This window comes from Oncorhynchus keta, chromosome 32 (assembly GCF_023373465.1).
Source record: "Oncorhynchus keta strain PuntledgeMale-10-30-2019 chromosome 32, Oket_V2, whole genome shotgun sequence".
NCBI lineage: Eukaryota > Metazoa > Chordata > Actinopteri > Salmoniformes > Salmonidae > Oncorhynchus > Oncorhynchus keta.
In genome coordinates this window covers 1-21,296 of record NC_068452.1, presented here as the reverse complement: position 1 = coordinate 21,296, position 21,296 = coordinate 1, and positions in this window count along the sequence as shown.

The following is a 21,296-nucleotide window of genomic DNA, read 5'->3' as shown; positions in this document are numbered from 1 at the left end:
AGTAGACTAGAGTAGAATACAGAGTTAGGTAGGGTATGGTAGAGTAGAGTAGAATACAGGTTGGGTAGGAGTATGGTAGAGTAAGTAGAATACAGAGTTGGGTAGGGTATGGTAGTATAGTAGAGTAGAATACATAGTTGGGTAGGGTATGGTGAGTGGAGTAGAATACAGGTTGGGTAGGATATGGTAGAGTAGAGTAGAATACAGAGTTAGGTAGGGGTATGGTAGAGTAGAGTAGAATACAGAGTTGTTGAGGTATGTAGATAACAGAGTTGGGTAGAGTAGAATAAATGACTTAAATGTAAATGTAAATGTAAGTAGAGTAGAATACAGAGTTAGGTAGGGTATGAGTAGAGTAGAATATAGAGTTGGGTAGGGTATGGTAGAGTAGAGTAGAATACAGAGTTGGGTAGGGTATGGTAGAGTAGAGTAGAATACAGAGTTGGGTAGGGTATGGTAGACTAGAGTAGAATACAGAGTTAGGTAGGGTATGGTAGGTAAATTAGAATACAGAGTTGGGTAGGGTATGGTAGAGTATAGTAGAATACAGAGTTGGGTAGGGTATGGTAGAGTAGAGAATAGAATACAGAGTTGGGTAGGGTATGGTAGAGTAGAGTAGAATAATACAGAGTTGGGTAGGATATGGTAGAGTAGAAGAATACAGAGTTGGGTAGGGTATGGTAGAGTAGAGTAGAATACAGAGTTGGGTAGGGTATGGTAGGTTGGGTGGGAGTAGTAGATAACAGAGTTGGGTAGGGTATGGTAGCGTAGAATAAATACAGAGTTGGGTAAATGGTAGAGTAAGTCGAATACAGAGTTGGGTAGGGTATGGTAGAGAGTAGAATACAGAGTTGGGTAGGGTATGGTAGAGTAGAGTAGAATACAGAGTTAGGTAGCGGGGTATGGTAGAGTAGTGCAGAATACAGAGTTGGGTAGGGTATGGTAGAGTAGAGTAGAATACCGAGTTGGGTATGGTATGGTAGGAGTAGAAGAATACAGAGTTGGGTAAGTGGTAAGTAGAGTAGAATACAGAGTTGGGTAGGGTATGGTAGAGTAGAATACAGAGTTGGGTAGGGTATGGTAGAGTAGAGTAGAATACAGAGTTGGGTAGAGGGTATGGTAGAGTAGAGTAGAATACAGAGTTGGGTATGGTATGGTAGAGTAGAGTAGAATACAGAGTTGGGTAGGTATGGTAAGAGTAGAGTAGAATGAGTTGGGTAGGGTATGGTAGAGTGATGAATACAGAGTTGGGTAGGAGTATTGTAGAGTGAGAGTAGAATACAGAGTTGGGTAGGAGTAGGAAGTAGAGTAGAATACAGAGTTGGGTAGGGTATGGTAGAGTAGAGTAGAATACAGAGTTGGGTAGGGTATGGTAGTAGAAGTAAGAATACAGAGTTGGGTAGGGTAGAGTAGAGTAGAATACAGAGTTGGGTAGGGTATGGTAGAAGTAGAGTAGAATACAGAGTTGGGTAGGGTATGGTAGAGTAGAGTACAAGGAGTTGGGTAGGGTATGGTGAGTAAGTAGAATGCAGAGTTGGGTAGGGTATGGTAGAGTAGAGTAGAATACAGAGTTGGGTAGGGTATGGTAGAGTAGAGTAGAATACAGAGTTGGGTGGGTAGGAGTAGGGGTAGAGTAAGTAGAATACAGAAGTTAGGTAGGAGTATGTGGTAGAGTAGAGTAGAATACAGAGTTGGGTAGGGTATTGTAGAGTAGAGTAGAATACAGAGTTGGGTAGGGTAGGGTAGGGTAGAGTAGGAAGTGAATACCGGGTTGGGTAGGGGTGTGGTAGGTAAAGGCAAGAATACCGAGTTGGGTAGGAGTAGAGTAGAGTAGAGTGAGTCACAGAGTTGGGTAGGGTATGGTAGTAGAGTAGAATACAGAGTTGGGTGGGTATGATGAGTAGAGTAGAGAGTTGGTGGGGTATGGTAGAGTAGAGTAGAATACAGAGTTGGGTAGGGTATGGTAGAGTAGAGTAGAATACAGAGTTGGGTAGGGTATGGTAGTGGTAGAATACAGAGTTGGGTAGGGTATGGTAGGTACAGAGTTGGGTATGGTAGAGTAGAGTAGAGTAGAATACAGAGTTGGGTAGGGGTAGAGTAGAGTAGAATACAGAGTTGGGTAGGGTATGGTAGAATACAGAGTTGGGTAGGGTATGGTAGAGTAGAGTAGAATACAGAGTTGGGTAGGGTATGGTAGAGTAGAGTAGAATACAGAGTTGGGTAGGGTATGGTAGAGTAGAGTAGAATACAGAGTTGGGTAGGGTATGGTAGACTAGAGTAGAATACAGAGTTGGGTAGGGTATGGTAGAGTAGAGTAGAAGAATACAGAGTTGGGTAGGGTATTGGTAGAGTAGAGTAGAATACAGAGTTGGGTAGGGTATGAGTAGAGTAGAGTAGAGTATAGAGTAGAATACAGAGTTGGGTAGGGTATGGTAGAGTAGAGCAGAATACAGAGATTGGGTAGGGTATGGTAGAGTAGAGTAGAATACAGAGTTGGGTAGGGTGTAAAATACCACAGCCACCATCTCAGTGAGGTAAGTAAGTAGAAAATACAGAGTTGGGTAGGGTATGGTAGAGTAGAGTAGAATACAGAGTTGGGTAGGGTAGGGTAGGGTATGGTAGAGTAGAATACCGAGTTGGGTATGGTAGAGTAGAGTAGAGTAGAATACAGAGTTGGGTAGGGTATGGTAGAGTAGAGTAGAATACAGAGTTGGGTAGGGTATGGTAGAGTAGAGTAGAATACAGAGTTGGGTAGGGTATGGTAGAGTAGAGTAGAATACAGAGTTGGGTAGGGTATGGTAGAGTAGAGTAGAATACAGAGTTGGGTAGGGTAGGGTATGGTAGAGTAGAGTAGAATACAGAGTTGGGTAGGGTAGAGTAGAGTAGAATACAGAGTTGGGTAGGGTATGGTAGACTAGAGTAGAATACAGAGTTGGGTAGGGTATGGTAGAGTAGAATACCAAGTTGGGTAGGTAATACAGAGTTGGGTAGGGTATGGTAGAGTAGAGTAGAATACAGAGTTGGGTAGGGTATGGTAGAGTAGAGTAGAATACAGAGTTGGGTAGGGTATGGTAGAGTAGAAATACAGAGTTGGGTAGGGTATGGTAGAGTAGAGTAGAATACAGAGTTGGGTAGGGTAGAGTAGAGTAAGTAGAATACAGAGTTGGGTAGGGTATGGTAGAGTAGAGTAGAGATACAGAGTTGGGTAGGGTATGGTAGACTAGAGTAGAATACAGAGTTGGGTAGGGTATGGTAGAGTAGAGTAGAATACAGAGTTGGGTAGGGTATGGTAGAGTAGAAGAATACAGAGTTGGGTAGGGTATGGTAGAGTACAGAGTTGGGTATGGTAGGTAGAGTAGAGTAGAATACAGAGTTGGGTAGGGTATGGTAGAGTAGAGTAGAATACAGAGTTGGGTAGGGTATGGTAGAGTAGAGTAGAATACAGAGTGTTAGGTAGGGTATGGGTAGGTAGAATACAGAGTTGGGTAGGGTATGGTATGGTAGAGTAGAATACAGAGTTGGGTAGGGTATGGTAGAGTAGAGTAGAGAGTTGGGTAGGGTATGGTAGGTAAATACAGAGTTGGGTAGGGTATGGTAGAGTAGAGTAGAATACAGAGTTGGGTAGGGTATGGTAGAGTAGAGTAGAATACAGAGTTGGGTAGGGTATGGTAGAGTAGAGTAGAGTAGAATACAGAGTTGGGTAGGGTAGAGTAGAGTAGAATACAGAGTTGGGTAGGGTATGGTAGAGTAGAGTAGAATACAGAGTTGGGTAGGGTATGGTAGAGTAGAATACCAAGTTGGGTATGGTAGAGTAGAGTAGAGTAGAATACAGAGTTGGGTAGGGTATGGTAGAGTAGAGTAGAATACAGAGTTGGGTAGGGTATGGTAGAGTAGAGTAGAATACAGAGTTGGGTAGGGTATGGTAGAGTAGAATACAGAGTTGGGTAGGGTATGGTAGAGTAGAGTAGAATACAGAGTTGGGTAGGGTAGAGTAGAGTAGAGTAGAATACAGAGTTGGGTAGGGGTATGGTAGAGTAGAGTAGAATAGAGTAGTGTAGAATACAGAGTTGGGTAGGGTATGGTAGAGTAGAGCAGAAGATACAGAGTTGGGTAGGGTATGGTAGAGTAGAGTAGAATACAGAGTTGGGTAGGGTATGGTAGGGTATGGTAGAGTAGAATAGAATACAGAGTTGGGTAGGGTATGGTAGAGTAGTAGTACAGAGTTGGGTAGGGTAGAGTAGAGTGTAGAATACAGAGTTGGGTAGGGTATGGTAGACTAGAGTAGAATACAGAGTTGGGTAGGGTATGGTAGAGTAGAGTTGGGTGGGGTATGAAGAGTGAGTAGAATACAGAGTTGGGTAGGGTATGGTAGAGTGAGTAGAATACAGAGTTGGGTAGGGTATGGTAGAGTAGAGTAGAATACAGAGTTGGGTAGGGTAGGTAGAGTAGAATAGAGTTGGGTAGGGTATGGTAGAGTAGGTAGAATATGGTAGAGTAGAGTAGAATACAGAGTTGGGTAGGGTATGGTAGAGTAGAGTAGAATACAGAGTTGGGTAGGGTATGGTAGACTAGAGTAGAATACAGAGTTGGGTAGGGTATGGTAGAGTAGAGTAGAATACAGAGTTGGGTAGGGTATGGTAGAGTAGAGTAGAATACAGAGTTGGGTAGGGTATGGTAGAGTAGAATACCAAGTTGGGTATGGTATGGTAAGTAGAATACAGAGTTGGGTAGGGTATGGTAGAGTAAGTAGAATACAGAGTCGGGTAGGGTATGGTAGAGTAGAGTAGAATACAGGGATTGGGTAGGGTATGTAGAATACAGAGTTGGGTAGGGTATGGTAGAGTAGAGTAGAATACAGAGTTGGGTAGGGTAGGTAGACTAGAGTAGAATACAGAGTTGGGTAGGGTATGGTAGAGTAGAGTAGAATACAGAGTTGGGTAGGGTATGGTAGAGTAGAGTAGAATACAGAGTTGGGTAGGGTATGGTAGAGTAGAGTAGAATACAGAGTTGGGTAGGGTATGGTAGAGTAGAATACCGAGTTGGGTATGGTAGAGTAGAGTAGAATACAGAGTTGGGTATGGTAATACAGAGTTGGGTAGGGTATGGTAGAGTAGAGTAGAATACAGAGTTGGGTAGGGTATGGTAGAGTAGAGTAGAATACAGAGTTGGGTAGGGTATGGAATAGAGTAGGGTAGAGTAGAATACAGAGTTGGGTAGGGTATGGTAGACTAGAGTAGAATACAGAGTTGGGTAGGGTATGGTAGAGTTGGGTAGGGTAGTAGAATACAGAGTTGGGTATGGTATGGTAGACTAGAGTAGAATACAGAGTTGGGTAGGGTATGGTAGAGTAGAATGTAGAATACAGAGTTGGGTAGGGTATGGTAGAGTAGAGTAGAATACAGAGTTGGGTAGGGTATGGTAGAGTAGAAGAATACAGAGTTGGGTAGGGTATGGTAGAGTAGAATACCGAGTTGGGTAGGGTAGAGTAGAGTAGAGTAGAATACAGAGTTGGGTAGGGTATGGTAGAGTAGAGTAGAATACAGAGTTGGGTAGGGTATGGTAGAGTAGAGTAGAATACAGAGTTGGGTAGGGTATGGTAGAGTAGAGTAGAATACAGAGTTGGGTAGGGTATGGTAGAGTAGAGTAGAATACAGAGTTGGGTAGGGTATGGTAGAGTAGAGTAGAATACAGAGTTGGGTAGGGTATGGTAGAGTAGAGTAGAATACAGAGTTGGGTAGGGTATGGTAGAGTAGAGTAGAATACAGAGTTGGGTAGGGTATGGTAGACTAGAGTAGAATACAGAGTTGGGTAGGGTATGGTAGAGTAGAATACAGGGTTGGGTAGGGTATGGTGAGTAGAGTAGAATACAGAGTTGGGTAGGGTATGGTAGAGTAGTAGAATACAGAGTTGGGTGGGTAGGGTAGAGTAGAGTAGAATACAGAGTTGGGTAGGGTAGAGTATACAGAGTTGGGTAGGGTATGGTAGACTAGAGTAGAATACAGAGTTGGGTAGGGTATGGTAGAGTAGAGTAGAATACAGAGTTGGGTATGGTAGGGTAGAGTAGAATACAGAGTTGGGTAGGGTATGGTAGAGTAGAGTAGAATACAGAGTTGGGTAGGGTATGGTAGAGTAGAATAGAGAGTTGGGTAGGGTATGGTATAGAGTAGAATACAGAGTTGGGTAGGGTAGGGTAGAGTAGAGTAGAATACAGAGTTGGGTAGGGTATGGTAGAGTAGAGTAGAATACAGAGTTGGGTAGGGTATGGTAGAGTAGAGTAGAATACAGAGTTGGGTAGGGTATGGTAGAGTAGAGTAGAATACAGAGTTGGGTAGGGTATGGTAGAGTAGAATACAGAGTTGGGTAGGGTATGGTAGAGTAGAGTAGAATACAGAGTTGGGTAGGGTATGGTAGAGTAGAGTAGAATACAGAGTTGGGTAGGGTATGGTAGAGTAGAGTAGAATACAGAGTTGGGTAGGGTATGGTAGAGTAGAGTAGAATACAGAGTTGGGTAGGGTATGGTAGAGTAGAGTAGAATACAGAGTTGGGTAGGGTATGGTAGAGTAGAATACAGAGTTGGGTAGGGTATGGTAGAGTAGAGTAGAATACAGAGTTGGGTAGGGTAGAGTAGAGTAGAGTAGAATACAGAGTTGGGTAGGGTATGGTAGAGTAGAGTAGAATACAGAGTTGGGTAGGGTATGGTAGAGTAGAGTAGAATACAGAGTTGGGTAGGGTATGGTAGAGTAGAGTAGAATACAGAGTTGGGTAGGGTATGGTAGAGTAGAGTAGTAGAATACAGAGTTGGGTAGGGTATGGTAGAGTAGAGTAGAATACAGAGTTGGGTAGGGTATGGTAGAGTAGAGTAGAATACAGAGTTGGGTAGGGTATGGTAGAGTAGAGTAGAATACAGAGTTGGGTAGGGTATGGTAGAGTAGAGTAGAATACAGAGTTGGGTAGGTATGGTAGAATACAGAGTTGGGTAGGGTATGGTAGAGTTGGGTAGAATACAGAGTTGGGTATGGTAGAGTAGAGTAGAATACAGAGTTGGGTAGGGTATGGTAGAGTATAGTAGAATACAGAGTTGGGTAGGGTATGTAGGTAGAGTAGAATACAGAGTAGGGTATGGGTATGGTAGAGAGTAGAATACAGAGTTGGGTAGGGTATGGTAGAGTAGAGTAGAATACAGAGTTGGGTAGGGTATGGTAGAGTAGAGTAGAATACAGAGTTGGGTAGGGTATGGTAGAGTAGAGTAGAATACAGAGTTGGGTAGGGTATGGTAGAGTAGAGTAGAATACAGAGTTGGGTAGGGTATGGTAGAGTAGAGTAGAATACAGAGTTGGGTAGGGTATGGTAGAGTAGAGTAGAATACAGAGTTGGGTAGGGTATGGTAGAGTAGAGTAGAATACAGAGTTGGGTAGGGTATGGTAGAGTAGAGTAGAATACAGAGTTGGGTAGGGTATGGTAGAGTAGAGTAGAATACAGAGTTGGGTAGGGTATGGTAGAGTAGAGTAGAATACAGAGTTGGGTAGGGTATGGTAGAGTAGAGTAGAGTAGAATACAGAGTTGGGTAGGGTATGGTAGAGTAGAGTAGAATACAGAGTTGGGTAGGGTATGGTAGAGTAGAGTAGAATACAGAGTTGGGTAGGGTATGGTAGAGTAGAGTAGAATACAGAGTTGGGTAGGGTATGGTAGGGTAGGGTAGAGTAGAATACAGAGTTGGGTAGGGTATGGTAGAGTAGAGTAGAATACAGAGTTGGGTAGGTAGTATGGTAGGGTAGTAGAGTAGAATACAGAGTTGGGTAGGGTATGGTAGAGTAGAGTAGAATACAGAGTTGGGTAGGGTATGGTAGAGTAGAGTAGAATACAGAGTTGGGTAGGGTATGGTAGAGTAGAGTAGAATACAGAGTTGGGGGTAGTAGAATATGGTATGGTAGAGTAGAGTAGAATACAGAGTTGGGTAGGGTATGGTAGAGTAGAGTAGAATACAGAGTTGGGTAGGGTATGGTAGAGTAGAGTAGAATACAGAGTTGGGTAGGGTATGGTAGAGTAGAGTAGAATACAGAGTTGGGTAGGGTATGGTAGAGTAGAGTAGAATACAGAGTTGGGTAGGGTATGGTAGAGTAGAGTAGAATACAGAGTTGGGTAGGGTATGGTAGAGTAGAGTAGAATACAGAGTTGGGTAGGGTATGGTAGAGTAGAGTAGAATACAGAGTTGGGTAGGGTATGGTAGAGTAGAGTAGAATACAGAGTTGGGTAGGGTATGGTAGAGTAGAGTAGAATACAGAGTTGGGTAGGGTATGGTAGAGTTGGGTAGGGTAGAATACAGAGTTGGGTAGGGTATGGTAGAGTAGAGTAGAATACAGAGTTGGGTAGGGTATGGTAGAGTAGAGTAGAATACAGAGTTGGGTAGGTATGGTAGAATACAGAGTATAGTAGAATAGAATACAGAGTTGGGTAGGGTATGGTAGAGTAGAGTAGAATACAGAGTTGGGTAGGGTATGGTAGAGTAGAGTAGAATACAGAGTTGGGTAGGGTATGGTAGAGTAGAGTAGAATACAGAGTTGGGTAGGGTATGGTAGAGAGTAGAGTAGAAGAAATACAGAGTTGGGTAGGGTATGGTAGAGTAGAGTAGAATACAGAGTTGGGTAGGGTATGGTAGAGTAGAGTAGAATACAGAGTTGGGTAGGGTATGGTAGAGTAGAGTAGAATACAGAGTTGGGTAGGGGTATGGTAGAGTAGAGTAGAATACAGAGTTGGGTAGGGTATGGTAGAGTAGAGTAGAATACAGAGTTGGGTAGGGTATGGTAGAGTAGAGTAGAATACAGAGTTGGGTAGGGTATGGTAGAGTAGAGTAGAATACAGAGTTGGGTAGGGTATGGTAGAGTAGAGTAGAATACAGAGTTGGGTAGGGTATGGTAGAGTAGAGTAGAATACAGAGTTAGGTAGGGTATGGTAGAGTAGAGTAGAATACAGAGTTGGGTAGGGTATGGTAGAGTAGAGTAGAATACAGAGTTGGGTAGGGTATGGTAGAGTAGAGTAGAATACAGAGTAGACTGGGTAGGGTATGGTAGAGTAGAGTAGAATACAGAGTTGGGTAGGGTATGGTAGAGTAGAGTAGAATACAGAGTTGGGTAGGGTATGGTAGAGTAGAGTAGAATACAGAGTTGGGTAGGGTATGGTAGAGTAGAGTAGAATACAGAGTTGGGTAGGGTATGGTAGACTAGAGTAGAATACAGAGTTGGGTAGGGTATGGTAGAATACAGTAGAGGTAGAATACAGAGTTGGGTAGGGTATGGTAGAGTAGAGTAGAATACAGAGTTGGGTAGGGTATGAATACAGAGTTGGGTAGGAGTATGGTAGAGTAGAGTAGAATACAGAGTTGGGTAGGGTATGGTAGAGTAGAGTAGAATACAGAGTTGGGTAGGGTATGGTAGAGTAGAGTAGAATACAGAGTTGGGTAGGGTATGGTAGAGTAGAGTAGAATACAGAGTTGGGTAGGGTATGGTAGAGTAGAGTAGAATACAGAGTTGGGTAGGGTATGGTAGAGTAGAGTAGAATAGGTAGGGTATGGTAGAGTATAGTAGAATACAGAGTTGGGTATGGTAGGTAGAGTAGAGTAGAATACAGAGTTGGGTAGGGTATGGTAGAGTAGAGTAGAATACAGAGTTGGGTAGGGTATGGTAGAGTAGAGTAGAATACAGAGTTGGGTAGGGTATGGTAGACTAGAGTAGAATACAGAGTTGGGTAGGGTATGGTAGAGTAGAGTAGAATACAGAGTTGGGTAGGGTATGGTAGAGTAGAGTAGAATACAGAGTTGGGTAGGGTATGGTAGAGTAGAGTAGAATACAGAGTTGGGTAGGGTATGGTAGAGTAGAGTAGAATACAGAGTTGGGTAGGGTATGGTAGAGTAGAGTAGAATACAGAGTTGGGTAGGGTATGGTAGAGTAGAGTAGAATACAGAGTTGGGTAGGGTATGGTAGAGTAGAGTAGTAGATACAGAGTTGGGTAGGGTATGGTAGAGTAGAGTAGAATACAGAGTTGGGTAGTAGGTAGAGTAGAATACAGAGTTGGGTAGGGTATGGTAGAGCAGAGTAGAATACAGAGTTGGGTAGGGTATGGTAGAGTAGAGTAGAATACAGAGTTTGGGTAGGGTATGGTAGAGTAGAGTAGAATACAGAGTTGGGTAGGGTATGGTAGAGTAGAGTAGAATACAGAGTTGGGTAGGGTATGGTAGAGTAGAGTAGAATACAGAGTTGGGTAGGGTATGGTAGGTAGTAGAATACAGAGTTGGGTAGGGTATGGTAGAGTAGAGTAGAATACAGAGTTGGGTAGGGTATGGTAGAGTAGAGTAGAATACAGAGTTGGGTAGGGTATGGTAGAGTAGAGTAGATACAGAGTTGGGTAGGGTATGGTAGAGTAGAATACAGAGTTAGGTAGGTATGGTAGAGTAGAGTAGAATACAGAGTTGGGTAGGGTATGGTAGAGTAGAGTAGAATACAGAGTTGGGTAGGGTATGGTAGGATAGGTAGAATACAGAGTTGGGTAGGGTATGGTAGAGTAGAGTAGAATACAGAGTTGGGTAGGGTATGGTAGAGTAGAGTAGAATACAGAGTTGGGTAGGGTATGGTATAAGAGTTGGGTAGGGTATGGTAGAGTAGAGTAGAATACAGAGTTGGGTAGGGTATGGTAGAGTAGAGTAGAATACAGAGTTGGGTAGGGTATGGTAGACTAGAGTAGAATACAGAGTTGGGTAGGGTATGGTAGAGTAGAGTAGAATACAGAGTTGGGTAGGGTATGGTAGAGTAGAGTAGAATACAGAGTTGGGTAGGGTATGGTAGAGTAGAGTAGAATACAGAGTTAGGTAGGGGTATGGTAGAGTATAGTAGAATACAGAGTTGGGTAGGGTATGGTAGAGTAGAGTAGAATACAGAGTTGGGTAGGGTATGGTAGAGTAGAGTAGAATACAGAGTTGGGTAGGGTATGGTAGAGTAGAGTAGAATACAGAGTTGGGTAGGGTATGGTAGAGTAGAGTAGAATACAGAGTTGGGTAGGGTATGGTAGAGTAGAGTAGAATACAGAGTTGGGTAGGGTATGGTAAGAGTAGGAAGTAGAATACAGAGTTGGGTAGGGTATGGTAGAGTAGAGTAGAATACAGAGTTGGGTAGGGTATGGTAGAGTAGAATACAGAGTTGGGTAGGGTATGGTAGGTAGAGTAGAATACAGAGTTGGGTAGGGTATGGTAGAGTAGAGTAGAATACAGAGTTGGGTAGGGTATGGTAGAGTAGAGTAGAATACAGAGTTGGGTAGGGTATGGTAGAGTAGAGTAGAATACAGAGTTGGGTAGGGTATGGTAGAGTAAGTAGAATACAGAGTTGGGTAGGGTATGGTAGAGTAGAGTAGAATACAGAGTTGGGTAGGGTATGGTAGAGTAGAGTAGAATACAGAGTTGGGTAGGGTATGGTAGAGTAGAGTAGAATACAGAGTTGGGTAGGGTATGGTAGAGTAGAGTAGAATACAGAGTTGGGTAGGGTATGGTAGAGTAGAGTAGAATACAGAGTTGGGTAGGGTATGGTAGAGTAGAGTAGAATACAGAGTTGGGTAGGGTATGGTAGAGTAGAGTAGAATACAGAGTTGGGTAGGGTATGGTAGAGTAGAGTAGAATACAGAGTTGGGTAGGGTATGGTAGGGTAGAGTAGAATACAGAGTTGGGTAGGGTATGGTAGAGTAGAGTAGAATACAGAGTTGGGTAGGGTATGGTAGAGTAGAGTAGAATACAGAGTTGGGTAGGGTATGGTAGAGTAGAGTAGAATACAGAGTTGGGTAGGGTATGGTAGAGTAGAGTAGAATACAGAGTTGGGTAGGTATGGTAGAGTAGAGTAGAATACAGAGTTGGGTAGGGTATGGTAGAGTAGAATACAGAGTTGGGTAGGGTATGGTAGAGTAGAGTAGAATACAGAGTTGGGTAGGGTATGGTATAGAATACAGAGTTGGGTAGGGTATGGTAGAGTAGAGTAGAATACAGAGTTGGGTAGGGTATGGTAGAGTAGAGTAGAATACAGAGTTGGGTAGGGTATGGTAGAGTAGAGTAGGTAATACAGAGTTGGGTAGGGTATGGTAGAGTAGAGTAGAATACAGAGTTGGGTAGGGTATGGTAGAGTAGAGTAGAATACAGAGTTGGGTAGGGTATGGTAGAGTAGAGTAGAATACAGAGTTGGGTAGGGTATGGTAGAGTAGAGTAGAATACAGAGTTGGGTAGGGTATGGTAGAGTTGGGTAGGGTAGGTAGAGTAGAATACAGAGTTGGGTAGGGTATGGTAGAGTAGAGTAGAATACAGAGTTGGGTAGGGTATGGTAGAGTAGAGTAGAATACAGAGTTGGGTAGGTTATGGTAGAGTAGAGTAGAATACAGAGTTGGGTAGGGTATGGTAGAGTAGAGTAGAATACAGAGTTGGGTAGGGTATGGTAGAGTAAGTAGAATACAGAGTTGGGTAGGGTATGGTAGAGTAGAGTAGAATACAGAGTTGGGTAGGGTATGGTAGAGTAGAGTAGAATACAGAGTTGGGTAGGGTATGGTAGAGTAGAGTAGAATACAGAGTTGGGTAGGGTATGGTAGAGTAGAGTAGAATACAGAGTTGGGTAGGTTATGGTAGAGTAAGTAGAATACAGAGTTGGGTAGGGTATGGTAGAGTAGAGTAGAATACAGAGTTGGGTAGGGTATGGTAGAGTAGAGTAGAATACAGAGTTGGGTAGGGTATGGTAGAGTAGAGTAGAATACAGAGTTGGGTAGGGTATGGTAGAGTAGAGTAGATATGAGTTGGTAGTATGGTAGATAGAGTAGAGTAGAATACAGAGTTGGGTAGGGTATGGTAGAGTAGTAGAATACAGAGTTGGGTAGGGTATGGTAGGTAGAGTAGAATACAGAGTTGGGTAGAGGGTATACAGGTAGAGTAGAGTAGAATACAGAGTTGGGTAGGGTATGGTAGAGTAGGGTGTGGTAGAGTAGAATACAGAGTTGGGTAGGAGTTATGGTATGGTAGACTAGGTAGTAGAGATACAGAGTTGGGTAGGGTATGGTAGACTAGATAGAATACAGAGTTGGGTAGGGTAGGTAGTAGAGTAGAATACAGAGTAGAGTAGAGTATAGAATACAGAGTTGGGTAGGGTATGGTAGAGTAGAGTAGAGTAGAGTAGAGTAGAGTAGAGTAGAATACAGAGTTGGGTAGGGTATGGTAGAGTAGAGTAGAATACAGAGTTGGGTAGGGTATGGTAGAGTAGAGTAGAATACAGAGTTGGGTAGGGTATGGTAGACTAGAGTAGAATACAGAGTTGGGTAGGGTATGGTAGAGTAGAGTAGAATACAGAGTTGGGTAGGGTATGGTAGAGTAGAGTAGAATACAGAGTTGGGTAGGGTATGGTAGAGTATAGTAGAGTAGAATACATAGTTGGGTAGGGTATGGTAGAGTGGAGTAGAATACAGAGTTGGGTAGGATATGGTAGAGTAGAGTAGAATACAGAGTTGGGTAGGGTATGGTAGAGTAGAGTAGAATCCAGAGTTGGGTAGGGTATGGTAGAGTAGAGTAGATAACAGAGTTGGGTAGGGTATAAGAGCGTCTGCTAAATGACTTAAATGTAAATGTAAATGTAGAGTAGAGTAGAATACAGAGTTGGGTAGGGTATGGTAGAGTAGAATATAGAGTTGGGTAGGGTATGGTAGAGTAGAGTAGAATACAGAGTTGGGTAGGGTATGGTAGAGTAGAGTAGAATACAGAGTTGGGTAGGGTATGGTAGAGTAGAGTAGAATACAGAGTTGGGTAGGGTATGGTAGAGTAGAGTAGAATACAGAGTTGGGTAGGGTATGGTAGAGTATAGTAGAATACAGAGTTGGGTAGGGTATGGTAGAGTAGAGTAGAATACAGAGTTGGGTAGGGTATGGTAGAGTAGAGTAGAGTATAATACAGAGTTGGGTAGGGTATGGTAGAGTAGAATACAGAGTTGGGTAGGGTATGGTAGAGTAGACTAGAATACAGAGTTGGGTAGGGTATGGTAGTAGAATACAGAGTTGGGTAGGTATGGTAGAATAGAATACAGGGTTGGGTAGGGTATGGTAGAGTAGAGTAGAATACAGAGTTGAGTAGGGTATGGTAGGTATAGTAGAATACAGAGTTGGGTAGGGTATGGTAGAGTAGAGTAGAATACAGAGTTGGGTAGGGTATGGTAGAGTAGAGTAGAATACAGCGTTGGGTAAGGTAGGGTAGAGTAGAGTAGAATACAGAGTTGGGTAGGGTATGGTAGAGTAGAGTAGAATACAGAGTTGGGTAGGGTATGGTAGAGTAGAATACAGAGTTGGGTAGGGTATGGTAGAGTAGAGTAGAATACAGAGTTGGGTAGGGTATGGTAGAGTAGAATACAGAGTTGGGTAGGGTATGGTAGAGTAGAGTAGAATACAGAGTTGGGTAGGGTATGGTAGAGTAGAGTAGAATACAGAGTTGGGTATGGTAGGGTAGAGTAGAGTAGAATACAGAGTTGGGTAGGGTATGGTAGAGTAGAGTAGATAACAGAGTTGGGTATGGTAGAGTAGAGTAGAATACAGAGTTGGGTAGGGTATGGTAGAGTAGAGTAGATAACAGAGTTGGGTATGGTAGAGTAGAGTAGAGTAGAATACAGAGTTGGGTAGGGTTTGGTAGAGTAGAGTAGAAATACAGAGTTGGGTAAGGTATGGTAGAGTAGAGTAGAATACAGAGTTGGGTAGGGTATGGTAGAGTAGAGTAGAATACAGAGTTGGGTAGGGTATGGTAGAGTAGAGTAGAGTAGAATACAGAGTTGGGTAGGGTATGGTAGAGTAGAGTAGAATACAGAGTTGGGTAGGTTATGGTAGAGTAGAGTAGAATACCGAGTTGGGTAGGGTATGGTAGAGTAGAGTAGAATACAGAGTTGGGTAGGGTATGGTAGAGTAGAGTAGAATACAGAGTTGGGTAGGGTATGGTAGAGTAGAATACAGAGTTGGGTAGGGTATGGTAGAGTAGAGTAGAGTAGAATACAGAGTTGGGTAGGGTATGGTAGAGTGGAGTAGAATACAGAGTTGGGTAGGATATGGTAGAGTAGAGTAGAATACAGAGTTGGGTAGGTTATGGTAGAGTAGAGTAGAATACAGAGTTGGGTAGGGTATGGTAGAGTAGAGTAGAATACAGAGTTGGGTAGGGTATGGTAGAGTATAGTAGAATACAGAGTTGGGTAGGGTGTGGTAGAGTAGAGTAGAATACAGAGTTGGGTAGGGTATGGTAGAGTAGAGTAGAATACAGAGTTGGGTAGGGTATGGTAGAGTAGAGTAGAGTAGAATACAGAGTTGGGTAGGGTATGGTAGAGTAGAGTAGAATCAGAGTTGGGTAGGGTATGGTAGAGTAGAGTAGAATACAGAGTTGGGTAGGTTATGGTAGAGTAGAGTAGAATACAGAGTTGGGTAGGGTATGGTAGAGTAGAGTAGAATACAGAGTTGGGTAGGGTATGGTAGAGTATAGTAGAATACAGAGTTGGGTAGGGTGTGGTAGAGTAGAGTAGAATACAGAGTTGGGTAGGGTATGGTAGAGTAGAGTAGAATACAGAGTTGGGTAGGTTATGGTAGAGTAGAGTAGAATACAGAGTTGGGTAGGGTATGGTAGACTAGAGTAGAATACAGAGTTGGGGGTATGGTAGAGTATAGTAGAATACAGAGTTGGGTAGGGTAGGGTAGAGTAGAATACAGAGTTGGGTAGGGTATGGTAGAGTAGAGTAGAATACAGAGTTGGGTATGGTAGAGTAGAGTAGAATACAGAGTTGGGTAGGGTATGGTAGACTAGAGTAGAATACAGAGTTGGGTAGGGTATGGTAGAGTAGAATACAGAGTTGGGTATGGTAGAGTAGAGTAGAATACAGAGTTGGGTAGGGTATGGTAGAGTAGAGTAGAATACAGAGTTGGGTAGGGTATGGTAGAGTAGAGTAGAATACAGAGTTGGGTAGGGTATGGTAGACTAGAGTAGAATACAGAGTTGGGTAGGGTATGGTAGAGTAGAGTAGAATACAGAGTTGGGTAGGGTATGGTAGAGTAGAGTAGAATACAGAGTTGGGTAGGGTATGGTAGAGTAGAGTAGAGTAGAGTAGAGTAGAATACAGAGTTGGGTAGGGTATGGTAGAGTAGAGTAGAATACAGAGTTGGGTAGGGTATGGTAGAGTAGAGTAGAATACAGAGTTGGGTAGGGTATGGTAGAGTAGAGTAGAATACAGAGTTGGGTAGGGTATGGTAGAGTAGAGTAGAATACAGAGTTGGGTAGGGTATAGTAGAGTAGAGTAGAATACAGAGTTGGGTAGGGTATGGTAGAGTATAGTAGAGTAGAATACATCGTTGGGTAGGGTATGGTAGAGGAGTAGAATACAGAGTTGGGTAGGATATGGTAGACTAGAGTAGAATACAGAGTTGGGTAGGGTATGGTAGAGTAGAGTAGAATCCAGAGTTGGGTAGGGTATGGTAGAGTAGAGTAGAATACAGAGTTGGGTAGGGTATGGTAGAGTATAGTAGAGTAGAATTAAATCGTCTGGTAAAGACTTAAATGTAAATGAAATGTAGAATACAGAGTTGGGTAGGGTATGGTAGAGAGTAGAATATAGAGTTGGGTAGGGTATGGTAGAGTAGAGTAGAATACAGAGTTGGGTAGGGTATGGTAGAGTAGAGTAGAATAACAGAGTTGGGTAGGGTATGGTAAATGAGTAAATGAGTAGAATACAGAGTTGGGTAGGGTATGGTAGAGTAGAGTAGAATACAGAGTTGGGTAGGGTATGGTAGAGTAGAGTAGAATACAGAGTTGGATAGGGTATGGTAGAGTAGAGTAGAATACAGAGTTGGGTAGGGTATGGTAGAGTAGAGTTGGGTAGGGTAGTAGAATACAGAGTTGGATAGGGTATGGTAGAGTAGAATACAGAGTTGGGTAGGGTATGGTAGAGTAGACTAGAATACAGAGTTGGGTAGGGTATGGTAGAGTAGAGTAGAATACAGGGTTGGGTAGGGTATGGTAGAGTAGAATAGAATACAGAGTTGAGTAGGGTATGGTAGAGTAGAGTCGAATACAGAGTTGGGTAGGGTATGGTAGAGTAGAGTAGAATACAGAGTTGGGTAGGGTATGGTAGAGTAGAGTAGAATACAGCGTTGGGTAAGGTAGGGTAGAGTAGAGTAGAATACAGAGTTGGGTAGGGTATGGTAGAGTAGAGTAGAATACAGAGTTGGGTAGGGTATGGTAGAGTAGAATACAGAGTTGGGTAGGGTATGGTAGAGTAGAGTAGAATACAGAGTTGGGTAGGGTATGGTAGAGTAGAGTAGAATACAGAGTTGGGTATGGTAGAGTAGAGTAGAGTAGAATACAGAGTTGGGTAGGGTATGGTAGAGTAGAGTAGATAACAGAGTTGGGTATGGTAGAGTAGAGTAGAATACAGAGTTGGGTAGGGTATGGTAGAGTAGAGTAGATAACAGAGTTGGGTATGGTAGAGTAGAGTAGAGTAGAATACAGAGTTGGGTAGGGTTTGGTAGAGTAGAGTAGAAATACAGAGTTGGGTAGGGTATGGTAGAGTAGAGTAGAATACAGAGTTGGGTAGGGTATGGTAGAGTAGAGTAGAATACAGAGTTGGGTAGGGTATGGTAGAGTAGAGTAGAGTAGAATACAGAGTTGGGTAGGGTATGGTAGAGTAGAGTAGAATACAGAGTTGGGTAGGGTATGGTAGAGTAGAGTAGAATACAGAGTTGGGTAGGGTATGGTAGAGTAGAGTAGAATACAGAGTTGGGTAGGGTATGGTAGAGTAGAGTAGAGTAGAATACAGAGTTGGGTAGGGTATGGTAGAGTAGAGTAGAATACAGAGTTGGGTAGGGTATGGTAGAGTAGAGTAGAATACAGAGTTGGGTAGGGTATGGTAGAGTAGAGTAGAATACAGAGTTGGGTAGGGTATGGTAGAGTAGAGTAGAATACAGAGTTGGGTAGGGTATGGTAGAGTAGAGTAGAATACAGAGTTGGGTAGGGTATGGTAGAGTAGAGTAGAATACAGAGTTGGGTAGGGTATGGTAGAGTAGAGTAGAATACAGAGTTGGGTAGGGTATGGTAGAGTAGAGTAGAGTAGAATACAGAGTTGGGTAGGGTATGGTAGAGTAGAGTAGAATACAGAGTTGGGTAGGGTATGGTAGAGTAGAGTAGAATACAGAGTTGGGTAGGGTATGGTAGAGTAGAGTAGAATACAGAGTTGGGTAGGGTATGGTAGAGTAGAGTAGAATACAGAGTTGGGTAGGGTATGGTAGAGTAGAGTAGAATACAGAGTTGGGTAGGGTATGGTAGAGTAGAGTAGAATACAGAGTTGGGTAGGGTATGGTAGAGTAGAGTAGAATACAGAGTTGGGTAGGGTATGGTAGAGTAGAGTAGAATACAGAGTTGGGTAGGGTATGGTAGAGTAGAGTAGAGTAGAGTAGAGTAGAGTAGAATACAGAGTTGGGTAGGGTATGGTAGAGTAGAGTAGAATACAGAGTTGGGTAGGGTATGGTAGAGTAGAGTAGAATACAGAGTTGGGGCAGGGGTATGGTAGAGTAGAGTACAGAGTTGGGTAGGGTATGGCAGAGTAGAGAATACAGAGTTGGGTAGGGCATGGTAGAGTAGAGCAGAATACAGAGTTGGGTAGGGTATGGTAGAGTAGAGAATACAGAGTTGGGTAGGGTAGGGTAGAGTAGAGTAGAATACAGAGCTGGGTAGGGTATGGTAGAGCAGAGTAGAATATGAGTTGGGCAGGGCATTGTAGAGCAGAGTAGAACACAGAGTCATAGGGTAGGGTAGGGTAGAGCAGAGCAGAACAATCGAGGTCACAGGGCATGGCAGAGAGATAAGAATCGAGTTGGGTAGGGTAGAGTAGAGTAGAGTAGAACACAGGAGTTGGGTAGGGGTATGGTAGAGTAGAGTAGAATACAGAGCTGGGTAGGGTATGGTAGAGTAGAGTAGTAGAATACAGGAGTTACAGAGTTGGGTAGATGGTAGAGTAGAGTAGAATACAGAAGTTGGGTAGGTAGGGTAGCAGTAGAGTAGTGCAGAATACAGAGTTGGGTAGGGTATGGTAGAGTAGAGTAGAATACCGGGAGTTGGGTATGGTAGGAGTAGAGTAGAGTAGAATACAGAGTTGGGTAGGGTATGGCAGAGCAGAGCAGGAATACAGAGTTGGGTAGGTATGGTAGATAGAGTACAGAGTTGGGTAGGGGTATGGTAGAGTAGAGTAGAGTAGAGTAGAATACAAAGTTGTAGTTTGTAGAGTAGAGTAGAATACAGAGTTGGGGTAGGGCAGAGTAGAGTAGAATACAGAGTTGGGTATGGTAGAGTGAGCAGAATACCGAGTTGGGTAGGGTAGAGTAGAATAGAAACACAGGAGTTGGGTAGGCATATATAGAGAATACAGAGTTGGGTAGGTGCGAGAGTAGAGTAGAATACAGAGTTGGGTAGGGTAGGGTAGGGTATGGTAGAGTAGAGAATACAGGAGTTGGGTAGGGGTATGGTAGAGTAGAGACCGAGTTGTATGGTAGAGTAGAGGAGTAGAATACAGAGTTGGGTAGGATATGGTAGAGTAGAGTAGAATACAGAGTTGGGTAGGGTATGGTAGAGCAGAGTACTGAGTTGGGTAGGGTATGGTAGAGTAGAGTAGAATACAGAGTTGGGTAGGGTATGGTAGAGCAGAGCAGAATACAGAGCTGGGTAGGGTGTGGTAGAGCAGAGTAGAATACAGAGTTGGGTAGGGTATGGTAGAGTAGAGTAGAATACAGAGTTGGGTAGGGTAGGGTAGAGTAGAGTAGAATACAGAGTTGGGTAGGGTATGGTAGAGTAGAGCAGAATACAGGGAGTTGGGTAGGGTATGGTAGAGTAGAGTAGAATACAGAGTTGTGGGTATGGTAGAGTAGAGTAGAATACAGAGTTGGGTATGCATGGTAGAGTAGAGTACAGAGTTGGGTAGGGTATGGTAGAGTAGAGTAGAGTAGAAATACAAAGTTGGGTAGGGCATTGCAGAGCAGATTAGAAATACAGAGTTGGGTAGGGTAGGGTAGAGTAGAGTAGAATACAGAGTTGGGTAGGGCATGGTAGAGTAGAGCAGAATACAGAGTTGGGTAGGGGTAGAGTAGAGTAGAGTAGAATACAGAGTTGGGTAGGGTATGGTAGACTAGAGTAGAATACAGGAGTTGGGTAGGGTATGGTAGAGCAGAGTAGAATACAGAGTTGGGTAGGGTAGGGTAGGGTATGGTAGAGTAGTGCAATACAGAGTTGGGTAGGGTATGGTAGAGTAGAGTAGAATACAGAGTTGGGTAGGGTATGGTAGAGTAGAGTAGAATACAGAGTTGGGTAGGGTATGGTAGAGTAGAGTAGAATACAGAGTTGGGTAGGGTATGGTAGATAGTAGAGTAGAATACAGAGTTGGGTAGGGTATGGTAGAGTAGAGTAGAATACAGAGTTGGGTAGGGTATGGTAGAGTAGAGTAGAATACAGAGTTGGGTAGGGTATGGTAGAGTAGAGTAGAATACAGAGTTGGGTAGGGTATGGTAGAGTAGAGTAGAATACAGAGTTGGGTAGGGTATGGTAGAGTAAGTAGAATCAGACTTAGAGTAGGGTAAATGGTAGAGTAGAGTAGAATACAGAGTTGGGTAGGGTATGGTAGAGTAGAGTAGAATACAGAGTTGGGTAGGGTATGGTAGAGTAGAGTAGAATACAGAGTTGGGTAGGGTATGGTAGAGTAGAGTAGAATACAGAGTTGGGTAGGGTATGGTAGAGTAGAGTAGAATACAGAGTTGGGTAGGGTATGGTAGAGTAGAGTAGAATACAGAGTTGGGTAGGGTATGGTAGAGTAGAGTAGAATACAGAGTTGGGTAGGGTATGGTAGAGTAGAGTAGAATACAGAGTTGGGTAGGGTATGGTAGAGTAGAGTAGAATACAGAGTTGGGTAGGGTATGGTAGAGTAGAGTAGAATACAGAGTTGGGTAGGGTATGGTAGAGTAGAGTAGAATACAGAGTTGGGTAGGGTATGGTAGAGTAGAGTAGAATACAGAGTTGGGTAGGGTATGGTAGAGTAGAGTAGAATACAGAGTTGGGTAGGGTATGGTAGAGTAGAGTAGAATACAGAGTTGGGTAGGGTATGGTAGAGTAGAGTAGAATACAGAGTTGGGTAGGGTATGGTAGAGTAGAGTAGAATACAGAGTTGGGTAGGGTATGGTAGAGTAGAGTAGAATACAGAGTTGGGTAGGGTATGGTAGAGTAGAGTAGAATACAGAGT